The sequence below is a fragment of the Chelonia mydas genome, chromosome 1 (genome assembly GCF_015237465.2).
Source record: "Chelonia mydas isolate rCheMyd1 chromosome 1, rCheMyd1.pri.v2, whole genome shotgun sequence".
In the NCBI taxonomy this organism is placed as follows: domain Eukaryota; kingdom Metazoa; phylum Chordata; order Testudines; family Cheloniidae; genus Chelonia; species Chelonia mydas.
This window is the reverse complement of record NC_057849.1, coordinates 70,781,917-70,802,966: the sequence shown is the minus strand read 5'-3', so window position 1 is coordinate 70,802,966 and position 21,050 is coordinate 70,781,917. Positions and strand designations below refer to the sequence as shown.

Here is a 21,050-nt window from a genome sequence, read left to right as displayed (position 1 = left end):
TTAATTATTTTAAGGAGCAAATGAAGAAATACCATGACTAAATTAATATTTTTAAAATCAGTCTGGCCAGATTTGGGCCTTTCAGGTGAATTTATGGTATTTGCCACCAGATTCTTAGAACAATTAGCAACAATTTTGGAGAACTCCTGGGAGACCCCAGAACAGCAGACCTAACATCTGAACATGCACTTCCAGGAAAAACAGAGCAGCTAATCAGAGAGTCAGCATGTGACTATTAAGTGTCACAGGGTGTCTAGCTCTTTAAAGGAAAATAGGCCCCAATCCACTTGGGACATAACCTATTTGCCTCCCTAGATGGAGGAAATGAATTGAATCACAAGTCAGTCATGTGACTAATATCAGGCTCTGGGGGGTGAGAAAGAGACCTGTGGACAGCTGGAACAGATAGTAAGAGTGTAGACCCTTCAAGTCTCATGTCTACATTGGGAGATTTATGAATTCAAAAGCTGTAAAGATATTGGGGTTCATTAAATAAACCAGTGAATGAGAAACATTAAAACAAACTGGAGAGAGTGTCTTTGGTGAACTACTGCTGCTAGCCATGTAGGGTTGCCCATTTTCTAATCGCACAAAATGGAACACACTTGTCTCACCCTGTGCTCTGAAGCCTTTCTTCCGCTCAATCCATTCCCCCTCCCTCTGTCACTCACTCTCCCACACCCTCACTCACATGGGGCTGGGAGGGGCCAGAAATGAGGTGTTAAGGGTGTTGAAGGGGGTTCTAGGCTAAGGTGCAGGAGCAGGTTCAGGGACAGGGCAGGATGTTTGGACATTGGAGGGGCTAAGGAGTGTGTTATGGTTCAGGAGGGGGTTCCAGCTCTGGCTGGGCAGTCCTTACCTCATGTAACTACTAGAAGCAGCCAGTATGTCCCTGAAGCCCCTAGGCAGAGGCACAGCCAGAGGGGCCCTGTGCAACTGGTGCTTGGGGCAAGGACAGTGTGTGGAGCCCCCCCATGGCAGTGCCTAGGGACTGCAGGAACATGCTCACTGTTTCCAGGAGCCATGAAGAGCCTATCTTAGCCCTGCTGACCAGACTTTTAGTGGCCTGGTCAGTGGTGCTGACTAGAGCCACCAGGGTGCCTTTTTGAATGGGTGTTCCAGTTGAAAAATCAGACACATGGCAACCCTATAAGCCATGTGGAGTTCCTAACCCACCAGCTTCAGGGCATCTCTCCAAAATCCTATGTTCATATTACTGTCTCTTATGAGGGAGTCTCTAAATTGTGATCTTCTACAAAACCTGTCTCAGATACTCACACTTACCTCATGAAATCTCATAGCACAGAGCCCAGAACTAGGAGCAGAAGCTCATGTGCCATCTCACAGTGCCAGTCAAATTTCCATCTAGCCATCTGTCCAGCATGCCTGAAGGTAAGGAGCTTTTCTGTTATACCACCCAGCTCTGGTTACTTCCTCCCCATTGGTGGGGGTGTGTCCTGCCCACTGCCGGGTTGGGGGAATAGACCAGAACCTGACTGCTTGGGAGCTGAGAGCTAATTAGACAGTGGGAAGACAATTGGATATGGGTGGTACGGGGCAGAGTCCAAACTTGTGATGAGAAACAGAAGTGATTGGAGCAGGAAGAGGTAGCAGCAGCTATGCTGATTGAGGGGAGGTAGTCAATCTCTAAAACTAAATTTTTATGGGTCTGCAATATCATCTTTGTGAAAGACCATTTGGAAAGGAGGATTTGGACCAGTTGGAAACTGGTGTTAAGATGATGCAGGGAGTAACAAGACTCCTTCAGGGACCCTGGGAAATCAGGAGGTGGCTAGGGAAGTCAGAGGGGTTTTGCCTCCTGACCTCTTTGAGTCAGCGCAAGTTTGACAAGTCAGGCAGAGACCTGTGGAAGGACTATAGCTGGGAAAAGCCTAGTAGATGCTTGAATTATTCTGGGACTGAGAATGGTTTGAATTTTGAACTTCATGTTAATAAACCAGGCCCTAGAATGGCTGTTGATCACCTCATGAAAGCCTGTGGTGAGCAAATGAGTCAAAGAAGGGAAACCGAGGCAAGGCTGTGCAGAGCCACCCATAGCCACAAAGAGTATTCAGGAGGCAGCCAACCCTGTTACACTGAGAAAGTAACCATAGGTTGCCAAGTCATGGAGTATATCAAGTGTCCTTTGATAAGACAACTTGTTTCCTAGAAGTTACAGTCCCTGGCTAAGATGCCTTTGAGATCCTTTTCCAGTCCCCTACCTACCCAAGTATACCCTTTTCAAATGGCCAGCCCATGCCACCACTTCTTTGTGGGATGGGATCCTATGATCCAGCCACTCGCCAACCAGGTCTCTGGCTTACAATCCCCTAGTTGGGCCTGCTAGGTACCAGTTAGCAATGAGCTTGGCACCTGCGACAATTTACCTTAGCAGCCTGTGGACAACAGCATGCAGTGACACAGAAGCACCTTCTTCAAAAGAAAAGTATGGTTTATTTACCAAAGGTATACAACACTCAGAAATGGACTTAAAGCAAAGAGCTCTATACACATACTGTCTTACATATGCTTGGCATTCCTCTCCAGCTGCTAAGGAGACCAGATTTATCTTGGGTGACCATTTTTTTGTGGGCCTAACTTACAGCCTACTTGCTAGAGGCCATGGACTCTGTCAGCATGAAGTAGTTAATATGGAACTTCAGACTTGGAGAAACAGCAATTTGACTAGGGTTGTGGCCCAGTAGTCATCTCTTAATAGGTGTTAACTTGGCTACACTGTTTGTTGGGATGCTCTCTGTTTAGGCGATTGTGTTGGCTTTGCTGCTTGGTTTCCCTGACAGTCCTGTTTACTTTAACTCTATAGCAGGTAACCCATTTTCAAATACACCAAGGCAGGCACATATCCATAAAAAAAATTTCCTGATTTCCCACACTAAACACAGGAAATGTAAATATGGCAAAACATATGAAAACTACTACAAGTGAAGAGCCACAATCTGAAACAAATCCATGGTGGCTGATATTAGCCAAAGAACTATACCCATGACTCATGAAGTCAGTCAATGTTCCCTATCTCGGGGGGGGGGGGGGGGGGGGGGGGGGGGGGCGGAAGGGAGATGGAGAAACACCACGCAATAAATTTGCACAAAATTTTCAAGGAGTCAACATTAAACTATGAGGACTTCAACTACTGTCCTGCCTCTAGCCTCCTATTCCACAGACATTGGCAAGATCTTCAAGCTCATACTGCTGGACATCTGCTGCCTTTGGTGCAATGAACTACAAGAGGCTACTAAAATGCCTACATGACATAGCAGGAGTAGATGGCCCAGCACTACAGTGGCTTCAATTGTTCCTCTCAGGGAGTGGTGACATAACTGTTCCTCCATTCCAAAGGCCCTCACCTGTGGGATCCTGCAGGGATTCATACACTTTTTAATATACACATGTGACCACTGGGAAAGGTATTGAGATGTCATTGGATTAGCTTCTAACATTTTTGAAGTGTCAGTGTACTATCAGAATGCCTACAGGAAATTAGCTTTTATATGAGGAGCCATTCAAGCGAAATCCAGGCATAACCAAAGTGATGTGGTAGGAAAAAGGAAACTGAAGAACTGGCAGAGATGTTGTCTCCATTTTTCATTTAACGTAGACCCCATCATGAAGGTGGTACAAAGCCTCAGGATTTTGTTAGAGTCTTCACTAAGCTTGGATGACCAAATTGCATCAATTTCCAAAAAAAGCGTCTTCGTTCACCTTCTGCTGCCAGGAAAGCGTTGTTTTTATCCCAAATGAAGGCCTATTCACAATAACCCATGTATTTGTCAGCTACAGTAATCTAGCCTGCAAGGCACTTTATCTGAAGTGAATGGAAGACAATACACAGGCTCCAGCTGGTATAGAATGCTGCTACCCACCTTATCCATGTCTCAGGCTACTGTGAGCACATCAGGCCTCTGCTCAAGTCTGTATCAACTCACACTCTGCTACTTCCAATAGCAGTTTAAGACCTTGGTCCTAATTTTCATGGCACTTAATAGATCAAGCTCCAGTGCTCCTCCATGACAACATGGATCACAAACCAGGATGAAGCATGTATGAGCAAAGGACAAAACTTTGTTAAAAGGGTGCAGCTAGGTAATGAGCTTCTAGAAGAGACTACATAAATCCAGACTGACCATCTTTAGGACACGTTGAGGGAACAAAACAAAACACACACACACCACACACCCTTCCTCTTAAAAGAAAAATCCTTTCCTTCATAAGAGTGATACTTACAACACTTCCACCTGTTCTGCCTCTAAACCTGCCCCCACCCTAAAAAAATTTCAAGCAATATTCATATGGGGAGAAGATTTCCAGTAGAGGGCTCTTTGCTCTAGCAGACAAATGCTGAACAAGATACAATGGCTGGAATTAGAAGCTAGAAAACACTGCCCCCTTTAAAAACACACCCACCACACCCCCAAACAGGGAAGTTAAATACTGAAACAGCTTAAAGTTTAAACTCAATTGAATTTTACCTAATTATACCAGGTAAACTTAGCAGCTCCTTTTACTTAATTGGGAGTTATTTGGGGCTTATTACTTTTGAAAATCAGGCCACATTTTAGGTCCCTAAATATAGACCTTTGTACAGCATTCAATTCTGAACTATTTGTATATCTATGGATTGAAATTAATAGAAAAAAGCTGTAGATCTAAGCAAACAGCTAATCAGTAAGAAAAAACAAACACAAAGTCTCCTAATACCTTGAATTCCCAAATGAAACCAGAGATCAAAGGCTTAAAGTATGCTCATCCAGGCATGGGACAAACACATGCTCTATCTTTACTAAGCCCCTTATGTTAACTCATAATATAGAGCTGAATTAAATCACATGCTAATTCTCAGTACAATATAGATATTTCCACAGTCTAGGTTTTGATTCATAGACTCCAAGGCCAGAAGGGACCACTGATAATCTAGTGTGACCTCCTGTATAACAGACCAGTGTTTCTCAAACTGGGGTCCAAGCCCCTGGGGGTCCCAAGGGTACTCCAGGGGGTCCGCAGGCCCCCTTGATCAACTCCTTCTTTCACTCCCCAGTGGGGGAGGTGCTGGGAGTAGGGTTGCCAACTTTGTTTGGATGAATTCCTGGGGAATATCACATGACAATCTTTAATTAAATATTAAAGATCAATCATTAATTCCTGGAGACTTCAGGACAATCCTGGAGAGCTGGCAAGCCTATTGGAGAGCGGGAAGAATCATGTCTGGGGCACTGGCCCCTCTGATCAACTAAGGTTGCCAACCCTCTGTTTTGCCAGGAGTCTCCCAGAATCAGGCTCTCTCCTGGTGGCTACTGAAGCCAAACCAGGAGATTTTGGTGCTAAAAATCTGGTGGCACAGCAGGGCTAAGGCAAGTTCCCCACCTGACCTGACTCTGTGCCACTCCCGGAAGCAGCCTGCACATCCCTGCGGGGAGGTCAGGGAGTCTCTGCCTGCTGCCCTTGCTCAGAGAGCCAACTCCACAGCTCCCATTGGCCGGGATCTGTGGCCAATGGGAGCTGGGGGGGGGGTGCCAGCAGGCAGGGCAGAGTGCAGAGATACCCTGTCCCCTCCCCACCTCAGAGCCACTACCAGAGGGATGTGCCGGTCGCTTTCAGGAGCCGCCCAAGGCAACCACTGCCTGGCCAGAGCTTGCCCCAGCCTGGTGAAAGTGAGGGAGGGTGAAGAGAGTGAGTGACATGGGTGGGGGGGTTAGAGAAGGGGGAGAGGGAGAGAGAAGAAGAAATTGAGTGATGGCAGGGCCTGGAGCTCCCCCCAAATTTTAAACCAAATGGGGTCCTCAGGTGGCTAATGTTTGAGTACCACTGACAGACTATTTTGGAAAGTGCTATGGCCTATAGAATAGCTTTTAGAAAAATATCCAATCTTCAGCGCTTGAGAATCCACTGTGACCCTTGGCAAGTTATTCCAGAGGTTAATTACTCTCATTGTTTAAAAAAGTGCATGCCTTATATTTCTAGTCTGAATTTGTCTAGCTTCAAATTGTAGCCATTGGTTCATGTTATACCTTGATCTGCTACATTGAAGAGCCATTATACATTTGTTCCCAAGGTAGATATTTATAGACTAATCGAGTCACCCCTTTACCTTCAAGAAACTAGATTCAGCTGGTTGAGTGTATCACTAAAGCATGTTTTCTAATCCTTTAATAATTCTTGGGCTCTTCTCTGAACCCTCTCCAGAGGATCAATATTTTTCTTGAATTGTTGACACAAGAACTGGACACTTTATTCCAGCAGTGGTTGCACCAGTGCCAAATACAGAAATAAAATAACCTCCCTACTCCTCCTTGAGATTCCCCTGTTTACGCATCCCAGGATCAGATTATCTCTTTTGCCCATAGCATCACACTGACGGTGCATGTTAAGCTGATTATCCACTATGATTTCCATATCTTTTGAGGGCATCACTAGTTCCCAGAATAGAGGCCCACATCCTGTACATATGTCCCACATTCTTTGTCCTTATCAAGAAGGAAAAAAAGAATCCATACACATATTTGCATTACCCTCCTTTAAATGCTTTGTTAATCAATTCTTGTATCAGCTTCTCCATTATCATGTCCAGGATCCATATCATCTAATGGACCTTTTAAGAACTAGCATAGCATTAGCTTTCTTCCACTCTTCTGGAACTACCAGAGTGCTCCACATCAGCACCCAGTAAGCTTCTTAGCCAGCTCTTAAAACACACATACACCAAACAACCCTCACATGTGGGTTATCTGGACCTGCTGATTGGGAGAAAAAAAAAAAAAAAAGTCTAACTTTAGTAGCTTCTGTTTAACAAGCTCCAGGGATACTAGTGAAATGGAAAGATCTGATGAGACTACCTAATCTTTCTCCAAATATTCATGTTCTTAATTATTAATGTATCAAACACTTCTGCCTTTTCTGCATGGTTATTGTTAATTCTACTATTTTCATCTGTTAGTGGACCAATACTACTCAAATATTTATAATATATTTTAAAAATCTCATTGTACGTAACTCTGCTGGCCAGAGATTTCTCTTGTCCCACTTTGCAATTGTAGAAAAAAAATTGATGAGAAACAAACTTCTGATTTATATTCCCTATCAAATTCCTTGTGTCCATTTGTTAAATATTTTAGAACTGTCTCATTAAACCAGGTCAGCTTTCTAAACCAATACAGACTTCTTCCTTGATTGTGGCTTTTTGGCTACATAGTAAGGTATAGTTGCAAGTGATTAGGAATCACTTAAGTTTTTCTGATTAAATTTTTCGTCTGAGATGATTTGGCTTATTTTTTCCAGTTTACTGACCTGGGCTATTTCAGTGGGACTCCATGTGGGTTGACAGATCAGAATGTTGGAGGAGGGCTTTTAAAGGTTCAGAGCCCAAAAAGATTTGCCAGAGTCTTATTGACTTGACATAGGCCATAGATCCAGGGGGTGGGGGCAACCTTTTACCCATCTATGTTTTGGCTAGGCCAAACCAGAGTGGCAGCATGACCCATGCACCAGCTCTCAATGCAACTCATTCAAATTCAGAGCACATAGGTATAGGGGCTCATGGGCTAGGGGAAGGAATCAGGCTGCTGGTAGAGGGCTGTCTGAGATAGGAAAGGGGAGGGGGGAAATCTGTGCCCCCTGTAAGACAGCACACTCACCATCTGTAGTGTGACCTTGTGTCAGAGTGAGATGCTGCAAAGGGTCTCTCTCTCCCCATGCCTCCTGCTGACTACCTGCCTCATACCAGGTCTTCAGTGACTCACATGAAGTTCAATCACTTTCCTAGGTAACAAAAATGTCCAAATGAAAGTCCAAACACAAAGTAGCCTTAAGGTTTTGCTCCTTCAGGCACACTGCTGTTTCCCTGGGCCACTTCTTATCTCCAACCCCACTTGTGTGTTTACATACACCACATTGAGACCATTGCTTCTTGTTCTGTCATCTGCCACCATTGAGAACAGCCTAGCTCCACGCTCTTTGGAAACCCCCCTTCAGGTAGTTGAAGGGCTGCTATCAAATCCCCCTCACTCTTCTCTTCTTCAGACTAAAGACAAGTTCCCTCAGTCTGTCCTCATAAGTCATGTGCCCCAGCACCCTGATTATTTCTGTTGCCCTTCACTGGACTCTCTCCAATTTGTCCATATCCTTTCTGTAGTGGGGGACCCAGAACTAGATGCAATACTCCAGATATAGCCTCACCAGTGCCAGATAGAGGGAAATAATCACTTCCTTCTCTATCTGCTGACAATGATCCTACTAATGCAGCCCGATATGCTGTTAGCTTTCCTGGCACCAAGGGCACACTGTTGACTCATATCCAGCTTATTGTCCACTGTAATCGCTAGGTCCTTTTCTGCAGAACTGCTGCTTAGCCAATTGGTCACCAGTCTGTAGCAGTACATGGGATTCTTCCAGCCTAAGTGCAGGACTCTGCACTTGACCTTGTTGAACCTCAGATTTCCTTTGGCCCAATCCTCCAATTTGTCTAGGTCATTCTGGACCCTATCTCTACCCTTCATCATATCTACTTCTCCCCCCCCCAACTTCATGTCAGCCATGAACTTGCTGCAGGTGCAAACCATCCCATCATACAGATCCTTAATGAGGATGTTGAATGAAACCAGTCTCAGGAGTGACCCCTTAGAAGGGAGTCCCCAACCACCATCACCCATCTCCTCCTCCTGGAAGTGGTGGGCATGGAACCCCAAACCCTAGAACAATGCATCCCATGCCTTCTGGGCAATGGCATCTGAACCCTTCCCTCAGATGACTCTTCCAAACCATTCTGTGCCATAGTACTTGTGCAGAGTGTCTGAAAACAATTTATTACCTCTGTCTGCATTGAGCGGGTACATGGGTTCTCCTTTTTCTTTTGGAGGTCACATGCTGCCAATTTTCTTCCCCCTCTTGCACTGTCCTCTGATTTTCCCCACCATGCTGCGCCTGCAGTACCAAAACACTGACTTCTATCCAGAAGGACTTCATTTTCCTCTGATGCAACGCAGGGTTGATACTTGGGTCTTCTCTTCCAATATGGAGAGCAGCTTGCACTTCATACAAGCAAAGTTGCTTTTAGCCTCTGGGCAGAGATGTGGACTTTTGGTTTTGCTGGTGGTTACTTTCCCTGGAGGCCCCACCTCCTTCCAAGACCCCACCTCTTCCCCTGCCTGCTACTCGCTCCTCTTACCCTCCCCCCCCCCAAAAAAATGGCAGGGGAGGTGGATTTTCAGCCTATTTATACACTTTTCATATTCTAGTTATTGAATTTGATCATTGGTATTGTAACAATCATTAAAATAGTAATGAACTACATAATTACATCATGAATTACAGTATATTAAAATCGTTGCACTCACAAGCTGTCTTTAAACTGGGATGTTAGTGAAGACATTACATCTCACTGTGGCTTTCTGGATGAAACTGTCAAGTTACATCTAGTTCACTGGTACAGTCTTGATGCATGTTAAGAACAGCTACATTATTCAGTAGCATCTGTCTCATGGATGTCCAGAGATAATTTTTAACTCTGAGGCTGGAGAGTGAGTGTTCCACCGCACAGGATGATACGGGCACAGCGAGAAGCTTTCTTATACATTTGCAGTACTCTGGAAGCATAGTGGAGAGCTTCTGATAAAAGCAATCAACTCATGCATTAGAGATAAGGAGTTCTGAACAGGCTGGATTTGTTGCATCACATCTTGCACAACCAGATTTGATGTGTGCCATAGAGCTCTTGGTTCTTCATGCTTGACCCTAGCTTGTCCACCAGACAGTACACCACTGACATTCGTGGCCCCATCGTAACACTGACCTTGACAATTTCTAACGTCAAAACTGAACTGAACTGAACTTTGATACTGAAGATTGATACTTGTTCTTTAACAGAACTGTCTGCTGTTTAGTCAATTATAAGTGCATAGTAAAGACTCTCGTAGAAATGTGCATAGCTTTCGCAGCACTTCATCTGCCATCAGGGCGAGTATTTCGTTGAGGACTTCCATGAGACATCCATTTATAAGACTTTGCCGTAGCCATCTCTTAAGCTTGGGTATATCCTCTGTGCGCATATGCAGTGGTTTAACAAAATTCAAATTTTCATCTGTGTCCATGAAAGGCCACTCCCTGTGCTGCTAAAAACTGCAATGAAGTTATAATTTTCAGCAATGAAATCCTTGCATGCTGCATATCATGTTCTGTGCCTGCCAACGTAAGGCTACCTACATGTTCTCCTTTTTCAAATGCAGATACACTCTGATAGGCAGCTCAGTGAACAGAAGACTTTTCATGTGATGAAAACCTTTCTAATGCTTTGTTCCGTGAGCAAAACCAATTACTCACAAAAGCCAACAATTTTGTCGCTACTTGTAGATTGGAGGGGATGTCCAGCCACAGCTGCTTTGCAACATACATAACAGAAAACACGATCCTTTGCATTACTATATTCTATCCATTTATACTGCACTCCCCAGCTCTCTTGAAAAGATCTCCCTTTGCCTCGTTTTTCTATTTTGTTTGGTATCAAAACTACTGGTAGCTAATTTCATGGTCTGATTGTCCACTGTTACAGCAGATTCAGCTGTATTTGCTGAAGCACTTCGGGTTCTTGAAAGTTTCCCACTGTTGATTTTCAACAGAAATTTATCCATCTTTCAACCTGGCCCTATAATTATAGTACGGACAAAAAAAAAAAAAACAAAACAAAACACAAACACACCACACACTTTAGTCCCTCTGCAGTCTTGCACTCCAGGCCTGCCTCGCTGCTTACCTCTTGACCACAGCACCCTCCTGTAAGACCAGCCCTGCATTCGCCTTATTTCCAAACTACACTGCCTTCATGGATCGGCATGTGTACCCATGCCAAAATTAAAACTCCCAGGCTCAGGGTGGAGTAAGATCTAAACAGCAGGCTACTAGCATCAAGATTTACACTCCACCTCTAGTGGCCAAGAGGCATACTCTGTATATTAGGATGCACCCAACATGGCCATAGAGACAAGGGGGGTAATCTTTTATTGGACCAGCTTCTGTGGGGTGGGGGGGGAGGGGAGAGAGAGAGACAAGCTTTTGAGCTTTCACAGAACTCTTCTTCAGGAAGAGCTACTCTGTGAAAGCTCCAAAGCTTGTCTCTCTCACCAACAAAAGTTGCTCCAATAGAAAATGATATTACCTTGTCTCTAATTTCCTGGGAGCAACAGGGCTACAACACAGCATACAGAAATGCAGGAGTCACATGAACAGCACAGAGTGACCATCACACCAGGGTACTATATTCAGGATTCATCGTAGCATAAGGTCATCATTACACCAAGGAATTAGCACTACCAGCATAAGGAGATAAATATAGCCACGTGTCCATGCCAAAAATTCACAGTACAAGCACACTGGGATCCACACAGCAGGATAGTAGTGTCAGTTTAGTGGGGATTGGACTCAGTCCCTGAGTGTAAGGATTCAGCTAAACTAGGGTGACCAGATAATAAGTGTGAAAAATCAGGACAGGGGGTGGAGATAATTAGCACCTATATAAGAAAAAGCCCCAAATATCATTACTGTCCCTATAAAATCAGGACATCTGATCACCCTAAGCTAAATACAAGGGCACTTGCAAACAGCTGTACTAACAGCAGGACCTACACAATTGGCCCAATAGGAGGAGTTGCATGTCAGGGCACTAATTCCCAATCCCAGTGCAATATGGGATCCAGACACCAGGTCTTTAGTAGCAGAATTTGTACTCCCAGGAGAGTGGGATGGAATTATAGAAGTTACAGAAGGAAAAAGCCCTCTGATCTCCTTGCCAATGCAGGGCTTACTGATCCTTACTGCATGTTTTGTCCAGTCTGCTTTTAAAAGTCCTAAGCCTTGGGGTTTCTAGCTGTGACACTATACTTCGGGGGAGTGGTGTGCCCTGTAGCCCCCATATTCATCATTTCATATCAAGCATGCCATGTAAGGTATCAAGGGACAAGTTTTGATCTGCTGAAACCCACTGTTTTTTCAAAATATGTATATCATTAGTTTATGAAGTTATGAGATTGTGCTGTATGGTGTTATTAAACTATGCTGCAAATTTGAGCGTAGCCCAGAAAGCAACTCCCTAGAAACAAGGCATTTAACCAAATGGCTGGGTGGGTGTTACACAGCCATCACCAGCCATTATGCAGCAAGTGAGTGACAATTAGCAAGTCAATGACTCAGTGACCATCACCAGGGATGAAGTGACCTGTAGCTCACAAAAGCTTATGCTCAAATAAATTGGTTAGTCTCTAAGGTGCCACAAGTACTCCTTTTCTTTTTGCGAATACAGACTAACAGGGCTGCTACTCTGAAACCCATCACCAGGGAATTACTCAACCCTGTGAGTCACCAATGCCCCCCACCATTGGGCATGATGCTTGACTTGTTTTCCAGAGCTCATGGACTAAACAGGAGATAGTTCCAGCCCAAGTTGTACCCCACTACAACTGGTCACACTAGCCCTGCCCTTGGAGGCTATTACACAGCCTAAGGCGGAGATTTCACTGCTAGGAAGGTTTCCCCTGATAGCTTGAGTTTCCTTCTCCTACTCCATCCCCCTCTCCCTGACCCTATCCCTTCCCCATTGCCTCTTCCAGGCACACCCCCGACCCCACTCCTGCAAGAGGCAGTCACCCAGATGCCAGGGAGGGGAACAGAGCAAGGCAGTGACTCCAGATGCACCAAACTAAACAGGTGGGGGGGGGGGGGGTGCTACAAAAGAACAAGCCCCTCAGGTTCCCCCTCCCCTCAGCACAGGGCTGCCCCAGGGGCACCAGGCATGCTGCATGGTCACTGTCCCCGAGAGGCAGGCATCTCTGCCTAGGCAGGGAGGGCAAGCAGGGGGTGGGGACACCCCACAGGAGCCCAGGAGATTTCCCTCCCTCCTCCCATGCCCATCCTGTCCAGCTGTCTGGCAGGGGCTGGTACTCTCAGTCTCTCTGAGCTGCAGGGGATGTTTCTGGAGATTCCTCTGACTGAGCCCCCTGCAAGATGCAAAGAGCCAAGCAGCCGGTGCCCCCTGCAGACAGCCACACATGCCAGCAGATTGCTTGCAGTGCAGCCATACAGGGAGGGGTTTCAGTCTCCCACAACAGACCCCTTCTTCTTTGAAATAGACTTACCGGCTGCTGCTGCCACCTTTCATTGGGTGAGGTTGAAGCCAGGCTGGGAGCTGCAGAGCCACACAAAACACACCTGCCCACAAGAAGCAGGTAGGGCAGCACCACTACTAGGTGGTGGCTGATGGGGTTAGTCAGCCCCTGCCCCAGGAGCAGGTCCTGGTCACTGAAATAGCTGATTGGCTGGCAGCCAAAACAGAAGATGCATGGCCAGAAACAGCTGTTTTGGCTATGCTGCTGGAAACAGCTGATCAGCAGGTCCTGGCCCTGCCAAAACAGCTGATGGGACTCACAGGCCCCCCAGGTCCCATTAACAGCTGACTGGTGCCAGTGGATGCTGAGCACCCCTATTTTTTTTTCCAGTGGGTGCTCCAGCCCCTGAGCACCCACAAGTCAGCACCTATACCTCTAGGAGAAAGGCAAACAGGTGACAGCCCATTCATGTCACAACAGCTGATCACTCACTATCCATATGGTCTTTCTTCTAAGAATCTCTTCAGATATGGTAATTACTGCTCACAGAAGCCTGAAAAGCAAAAATTCTGTGGAAAACTCCCCACCCTGGCAAACTCCCTGTGTTAGCTTCTCCTCTGTTCCCAGCTCACACACTTCACACTGGCTGCTTTTTTATAAGGCTGCTGGCTGGAAGCAGTTTCCCCAGCTCAAAGCCTTCCCTCCAATCAACCACTCAAGGCCCACCTGGAGCAAAGCACTCCCAAGTCACACATTCCAAACAAACAGTCACACTTGTCAAACAAACACAAGGTCAAATAGTCCCTGCCACTAGTACCAGTCAAACAAATGGTCACAGTAGACAGACACTCAGATATTCATTCCACCAGTTCACAACACAGCCCCCCAATGCAGCACTCACCAGAGCTTCTTTTGGATGGTTCCCAGGCAAACTCCCTCTGTTTGCTTCTCAGTTCACAACTGACTGCTTTTTTATAAGGCTACTTTTTTAAAATCTGTTCCCTGTGGGTCTGCCTACCTGGATTTTCTCTACAGACAAGACCCACCTCCTCTATAGTGCCCTTCTGTTCCTTATAAGGCCCAGTGCCTAATAATTCTTACCTAGCTCAGCTCCCTCTGCCCAGAAGGCAATCAATCAATCACAGATGTCCTAATTGGCTCTTAACCCCTTGTATGACAGGTGATGTGAGTAAACTTCATCACGTACACCCCTCTTTAAATGGCAGTAATTAATCCCTGCTTTAACTGGCTTTGGGTCAGAAACTGAGCTATGACATTCCTTCAGTATCCTTAATGACAAAACCCATTCCTTAATTTTCCCAATCCTATTCAATCACATCCTCCTAATACCATGCATAATTTTAGCCCCCATCATAAGAATACCAAAAGCGCAGTGACTTTACCCTCTTTATTACAGTTCCAGGCCCTGAATCCATACTACGTGATTAAGATGGCCAGTCACACACAGTGATTGCATCAGTTAGCAAGCAACAAATACATTTCCTGAATGACTTTTAAGCGGAAGTACATTCCCATAAAGGGCCAATTGTGATACACTTACTCACACTGAATAGTATCTTAGGTTATAAGTGATCCCCTCACAGTCTACAAGATCACTTCTAGTGTAAGGTAGTAATCAGTATGGGTAAGGATATCTTTATCTAATCCAGAGTTTTGTTGAAAAAATTTCAATAATAAACAATTTTTAAAAAAAAATTAGTCCCTTTGCGAGCAATTCACAAACAGAAAAGAATCCAAACTCCTTTGGAGAAATTGTTTGCAACAAAGATGTCAACCAGATCTAATTATTATGCAAAATCAATAGTCAAGTCAGACTGAAAGTATCAGACTCCTCTTGGTTTAATCCTGCTCCTAATGAAGTCAGTGGCAAAACTACCGTTGACTAATGTGGGAGCAGGATTGTCACCCTAATGCGGTATTTAAACAAGGGAATTACACTGGGGAATATAGATATGTTATGAGGTACCCTGTTACAGTGCTTTCAGGGAACATATATATGGATTACAGACTATCTCTGGTATTCATAGTATCATACTGAATAATTTTAAGTGCATGTGTGTGAGTCTGTATGTCCTCCCCACCCAATGCTTTTTTCTTCATGATTGCCTCTGACACAATGGATCATGATTTATTACAGATATTAGTAATGAGCAGCCTGAGCTAGACCAAAATTAATCTTTATAATTCTAAAGTAAAAAGAATATTAAAAAAAACCCAACCTTTTTTTGTCTCATTTGTAACTCTCCTATGCAGACAAAAAAGTGTCAGCAGTTACCGATGGTATAGGAAACTGCAAATATACACCAGTATTTGCATAGGTTATTTTGATTTTTCATTGCCAATTTTTCATTTTATACAGATACAGGAATCAAGTTATAGGGCATGGATACACTTGCGAGTTAGAGCTCATTAAAGCAGCCCCAGGCACCCTAACTCATGACGCGTCCACACTGGCAAGGCACATAAAGCATACGGACTCCGCGGCTGGAGCGCTCATGGTAATCCTCCTCGACGAGAAGCATAACGCTTATTGCACCGTGGCTGGAGCACTGTGGCGCCAGTGTGGACACCCTGGGCTATTAATGCACTCTGATCGGCCTCCAGAAGTGTCCCAAAATGCTGTTCTTGCCACTCTGGTCATCCCTTTGAATTCTACTTCCCTGCCTTCAGGTGACCAACCGTCAGACCCTCCCTTTAAATTCTCTGGGAATTTTGAAAATCCCATTCCTGTTTGGTCAGCAGGGCACGGAGTGCCCTCAGCGAATCTTTGCAGGTGACCATGCCTCCCTACGCCAAGCAGTCCCCAGTATAGAGCAATGGCGAGGTGCTGGACCTCATCAGTGTTTGGGGGGAGGAAGCTGTCCAGTCCCAGCTGCGCTCCAGCCATAGGAATTACGATACCTTCGGGCAGATATCAAGGGACATGATGGAAAGGGGCCAAGACTGGGACGCACTGCAGTGCAGGGTTAAAGTGAAGGAGCTGCGCAATGCCTACCACAAAGCCCGCTAGGCAAACAGCCACTCCAGTGCTGCCCCTTTGACCTGCTGTTTTTACAAAGAGCTGGATGTGATACTTGGGGGCGACCCCACCTCCACTCCAAAGACCACCAAAGACACTTCAGAGCCCAGTCCAACAAGGCAGGAGGAGGAGGAAAGCGGGAGTGAGGGTGCTGAGGAGGAGGGGGACAGCATCCTGGCATCCCGAGATGCATGCAGGCAGGAGCTGTTCTAAAGCCAGGAGGAAGGAAGCGAGTCACAGCGGGAGGTGCTTGGGGAACAACAAACACCAGAGGAGGTGCCTGATAAGCGGCTTTTATTTTTGGAAGGAAGTTGTTTGGTGCAGGCTCTTGGGGCAAGGAGGGTTAGGGCTGCATGCATGCCTTAATGCGGATAGGGCATTGATGCGCTCTCTCACATCTCGGTAATTGGCCTCAGTGATCTCTTCAAAGGTCTCATGCAGAAGCTGGGCAATCCATTTGCGCAGGTTTCTCGGGAGAGCCACTGTGTTCCTTGTCCCAGTAAGGCTAACATGTCTGCGCCACTGTGCTGTGAGGGGCGGGAGGACCATTGCTGCACACTGGCAAGCTCCATATGAGCCAGGGCGGAAGCTGCATTGTAGTAGAAGACCCTCCCTTGCTTCTCAGGTCACCCTCAGCAGCGAGATATCTTCCAGGATGAACTCTTGTGGAAAATGTGGGGACAGAGTTCAGTATAGGGGCCCCCTGCAGCTGTTGGCTCTCCCTAAGGCACAGAACCCTAGAGGACAGTACGGCCATGAAACAATCAGTCCCCCTTGCCCCTGTGCATACTCACCATTTTGGGGCTCCTGTGGGTTATGTGTGCCCACTTTAGGACGGGCAATTTCTGCTATTGTGTAGACTGTGCTTGTCTACTTTAAGTAAGGCCGAATCATTGCTCTGCCTGGTGGGAACAATGCTGCTTCTGTTAAGTGTTGCATTTTGGCTTTACAGATACAACCTTGAGATCTCAGCCGTCCTTATTATCAATGGCCAAAAGACTTCAAAGAATTAGGAAGAGTCCACGTAGAAGCAAAGAGGACATGCTACATGAAGTAATGCAGCAGTCCCTTAATGAAAATCAAAAAGTGCAGGAGTGGAGGCAGATTGAAAGGAGGGTCCACGAGCAGAATGTGGATTGCCGGCACCAAAGCATGGAGCAGCTGCTAAGCATTATGAAGCACCAAGTGGACTCGATACAGGCGCTCGTAACAATGCAGGCGCCCCCCCGCCCATGCAGCCCTTGTCCAAAACCTCTTTCCCTTGTGCCCCCATGTCACCTCCAACCCACTTTCCCTAACATCTGGGTACTTATCCAACACCTGTAGCTTCACCACCCAGCCCGGCAAACTACGACCCTTACCCACTGCACTCAACCCCCATCCCCATGCATTTTAGCCAGCCAGAAGTACAGCACTCATTGCACAGCACTCCAGACAGGAAGGCTGAGTATGATATAAGGACATACACAAATCTGTGATTGTATCATTCCCCACCCCACCCCCTTGCCCTTTCTGTTTCCCAAGCAGTTGTGTTTCTTTTCAATAAATGGATTTTTTGCTTTGAAAACATTCTTTATTATTGCATTAAGTAAAAGATACCTTAGCCCAGGAAAGCAACAGGCACTTCAAGTCAGTGTAGCAAACACAGATTCCTACTAACTTTGGAACCGCTGCACTTCACGCCCGTGAAGGGCATCAAATATTACTGGTGGCTTTCAGCCTCAAATTGCTCCCTCAAGGCATCCCTAATCCTTGCAGCCCCACGCTGGACCCCTCTAATAGCCCTGCTCTCTGGCTGTTCAAATTCAGTCTCCAGGTATTGAACCTCCGATGTCCATGCCTGAGTGAATTTTTCACCCTTCCCTTCACAAATGTCATGGAGGGTACAGCACCCAGATATAACCATGGGGATGTTGTCATCGGCCAGGTCCAGCTTCCCATACAGACAGCGCCAGTGGCCCTTTAAAAGGCCAAAAGCACACTCCACAGTCATTCTGCACCGACTCAGCCTTTTGTTGAACCGCTCATTGCTGCTGTCAAGGCTCCCTGTGTAGGGTTTCATGAGCCACAGCATTAAAGGGTAAGCGGGGTCTCCAAGGATCACAATTGGCATTTCGAATTCTGGTCTGGGAAGAAAGCCCCAGCTTGCAGCTTCCTGAACAGGCCTGTGTTCCGAAAGATGTGTGCATCATGCACCTTTCAGAACCAGACTGCGTTAATGTAAATGAAATGCCCACGGTGATCCACAAGCACCTGGAGAACCATATAGAAATACCCCTTCCGATTAATGTACTCAGAGGCTAGGTGGGCTGGTGCCAAAATTGGAATATGTGTCCCATCTATCGCCCCTCCACAGTTAGGGAAACCCATTTGTGCAAAGCCAGCCGCAATGTCATGCACGTTACCCAAAGTCACGGTTCTTCTGAGCATGATGCAATTAATGGCTCTACAAAGTTGCAACACAATTCCAGTGGTTGACTTTCCCACTCCAAACTGGATAGTGACTGATCGGTAGCTGCTTGGAGTTGCCAGCTTCCAGATTGCAATAGCCACTGGCAGGGCAGCTCTCAATCTCGTGTCCTTGCGCTGCAGGGTGGGGGGCGAACTCATCACACAGTCTCATGAAAGTGGGTTTTCTCATCCGAAAGTTCTGCAACCACTGCTCATCATCACAAACTTGCATGATGATGTGATCCCACCTCTCAGTGCTTGTCTCCCGAGCCCCAAAATGGCATTCCACTGCAGTGACCATGTCCATGAATGCCACAAGCAATCTCGTGTCATATGCGTTATGCGAGTCGACATCATCGCGGGCTCCTCACTGTCAGTTTGTAGCTTGAGTAACTTGACTGCTATTTGTGATGTGCTGATGAGACCCATTAGCATATTCCTCAGCCCTTCGGGATCCATTCACGCAGACCGAAAGGGTAGACAGAGCATGCAATACAAAAAACGTTGAAAGATGGCTCCAAATGTGGACAGAAGCACAGGGATTGCTGGGATGCGAAGCGATGCATCACAGGGTGTTGGGACAGGACCGAGAATGCCCCCCACTCCCCGCCCCCTTCCCACAAGTCAGAGCACCAGAATCGGAAGAGGTGATCTGTGGGATAGCTGCCCATAATGCACCGCTCCCAATGCCGCTGCAAGTGCTGCAAATGTGGCCACGCCAGTGCGCTTGCAGCTGAGAGTGTGAACACACTGCAGCGCTTTCCCTACTGCGCTCTCCGAGGGCTGGTTAGTGCTCTACATCTGCAAGTGTAGCCATGCCGTTAGAGGCACCGAAAGGCTTAACTGTTTCTCCCTTTCTCTTGGAACTTGTCTAGCGAGAATAGAGTTTCAGTTTTGTCACATAATCTTATATGATAAGGTGGATTACATAAGGCAATGGCATTGAAGAAATACAAGTCACTGCCCTGAACAACTTACAATCTCTTAAAAAATGTGAAAGAGAAATGTCTGTTATTTGTATTTATCATTTTTAATGACTAAAAAAATAAAGATTCTTTCTCATAAGGCTTGGAAGTAATTGACACAACTACAAGCCATGTGAGCATTACATAAAAATTTCTACATTCAAAGAATTTTAAAATTTTGCAAAGTCAAGCACTCAAATGTTAGGAAATCTTCCTACCCAAAATTTTCTACCTAGATCTTGCCTCCCAACACTCTTCATCTATATACATCTAGCCCCCTCCCTCAGAGTGCTCCTATCCAGCTCCCTCATACCAGCTCTTGTCCTCCTCCCCATCTACTTCCACCCCACGCCATTCTCCCCATTTCCCTCTGTGACAAACTGTACCCCAAAGTTGCAGCCTATAACCCCCATATTCATCATTCATATATGGTTGTGATATTTCATACAAAGCACGCCATGTAAGATATCATAGGAAAGGTCCTGACCTGCTGAAACCAATTGTTCTGTCAAAATATGTACATCATTAGTGTGTACGAAGTTATGAGATTTTGCTGTATGGTTGTTATTGAAATAAGTTGTGACTTTGGGAGTTGCCCAATGCTAGTTCTCCAGTGAAATAACGAAGGAGGTGACCAACACCAGGGGTGGGGGCGGGGCTTAAACAATCATTAAACACCTGGGGAGTTGTAAACAAAGAATTTACAATACTCTAAGAGAGTTGTTCAAGTACCACACAATGGGGCTTGCTCAACAATATGATTCAGTTGCACAACACCACACCAAGGGGATTGCTCAAATCTGAGACTCAGCAAAGCCCACCAGGACATGTCTGGGCTAGTATTTTCCAGGCATGTGTACTGAGGGTATAAAATAAGGGACGATGACATCATGCAATTAGCTTTCTCCTCCTCCACCTGTACTGACGGCAACAAAAAAGCTCTAGGGACAAACAAACTTGAACTGAGGAGACTGGCCCCAGTTGAGAAGGAAAGTCAGCCTGTGTATTAAGAACTGCAACCTACCTGCAACATCCAGTGGGGTGATAAAACCTGCTTGATTCAAATACTGTTCAGTCTAATAAGGTTTAAGATTTAGACTGCATGCTTACTTTTTTATTTTCTTTGGTAACTATATCTGACCTTTATGTCTGCTGCTTATAATCACTTAAAATCTACTTTTCTGTAGTCAATACATTTATTTTAATGTTTTATCCTTCCCAATGAGTTTGTCTGAAGTGCTTGAAAAATTGGTTCAGGTTACAAAAGCTGGTACATGTCCACTTTCATTTGACGAAGTGGCGAACGAAGTGACAATCTAATAAGTTTGTACTGTTAAAAAGGAGGTCTTGAGCAGTGCAAAATGGTATATTTCTGGGGTGTGAAGCTGGGGGCTTGGGAGACTTGCTCGTGTTTCCCTGCATATAGTTCATGAGTGGATCAGAGAGCATTCACGCAAAGTAGCTGGGTGTGCCTCTGCATTCTGGTGGCTGAGT

General features: G+C 45.8%; 1 long non-coding RNA gene across 1 annotated transcript in view; it reads right to left on the bottom strand.

Annotated features, from left to right (window-relative positions):
• LOC122463489 overlaps positions 1–13,724 on the bottom strand; it is a 32,176-nt gene extending 18,452 nt beyond the window's left edge. Inside the window, exon 1 of the long non-coding RNA XR_006286915.1 lies at positions 13,131–13,724. This is a non-coding gene — a long non-coding RNA (uncharacterized LOC122463489). The remainder of the gene's footprint in view (positions 1–13,130) is intronic.
• Between the last annotated feature and the right edge of the window lie 7,326 nt (positions 13,725–21,050).